This window comes from Rhyacophila brunnea, unplaced genomic scaffold (genome assembly GCF_057557595.1).
Source record: "Rhyacophila brunnea isolate RB1 unplaced genomic scaffold, BYU_Rbru_1.0 scaffold_49, whole genome shotgun sequence".
NCBI classification, from domain to species: Eukaryota; Metazoa; Arthropoda; class Insecta; order Trichoptera; family Rhyacophilidae; genus Rhyacophila; species Rhyacophila brunnea.
The window spans coordinates 24,911-26,096 of NW_028233159.1; the positions used below are offsets into that span (position 1 = coordinate 24,911).

The following is a 1,186-nucleotide window of genomic DNA, read 5'->3' on the forward strand; positions in this document are numbered from 1 at the left end:
ATAATATTATTAGGTTTATGCCTCAATAAATAGTATTTTATATTTATGCATTTCAAAGATGATTTATTGGAAGGTTTTAATAAAATTGCCCTATACAACATTCATATTTTTTACTTGTAAAATATAAACAAAGCAAAAATTAATTTAATTTAGAAACTAGCTATACGATTTATGTTTGACCCCACTAATCGGGTCGCCGCTACGGATAACACCCCCAATATACGAATAATGGGCTTGACAACTTCCACATGCTTTCGGGAATCAATTAAAGTTGTTTCAGTGCCACAAACAAGTCTATGTTATGTTTAAAGACGGTAGCTTTTTCACTTCGGATTAAATTATCAACATTTGCTGTATGTTATAAGCTAGAGTGGAAAAATTAAATGTTTTGTAATTAAAAATGGGCGTACGAGGAAGTATTTAAAATAAAATCCTATAATTGGAGGATTCCGTGTCGAATTCATACAGTAAAATTCTTTTTTTTGCAAAACTTGATGCTTCCGAGCGGGATTGAACCGCCGGCCTTTGCGTTATTAGCACAATGCTCTACCGATTGAGCTACGGAAGCTTCATAAATCACGAATAAAATCATGAATAATACGTTAATTATTTCTTAAACAAATTTACAAAAACGAAGATCTAAAAATATAAGTGATTAGAAAATAAAAAGATTTGAAAGAATATAAAAATGAAATATCTATATGGACAGGAAACGACTACAAATTAATTATAGACTATGTATGAAAGAGACAAATGTATCTACTTGCATTTAAATATAACAGAACTAAATATTGCATTTGTAGAGTGTCAATATTTGCATAAATTATACGTATATGATATCTTAATTTACATATATAGAAAGATCCGTACAATGAAATTCAAATTTAAGATGCTCAACATAAATAATTTGAACAATCTAAATAGAAAAAATAATAATAATAAATGAACAGGGAAATCATTATCTAAATATAATCATAATGTGATGGCAAAAAAAAAAGGTACTATAATCATTAAGCATGGAAATGTATATCATGGGGTACAATTTTATTGCAATAATATTTGAAAGCGTCAATCTTTCGTATTTAAGCAGATTTTAGATGTTTTTACTATAAGTATACCCTTTTAACCATCTATTTTTTTTAATTACTGTTTTAAAAAGCAGACGACAAGACGAGAAGTAATTTAA

The 1,186-nt window shown here is 27.7% G+C and overlaps 1 non-coding gene across 1 annotated transcript; it reads right to left on the reverse strand.

Annotated features, from left to right (window-relative positions):
• Positions 1-495: 495 nt before the first annotated feature.
• On the reverse strand, positions 496-568 carry TRNAI-AAU (transfer RNA isoleucine (anticodon AAU)). The gene has a single exon. It is a non-coding gene; the product is annotated as a tRNA-Ile (tRNA).
• Positions 569-1,186: the final 618 nt, after the last annotated feature.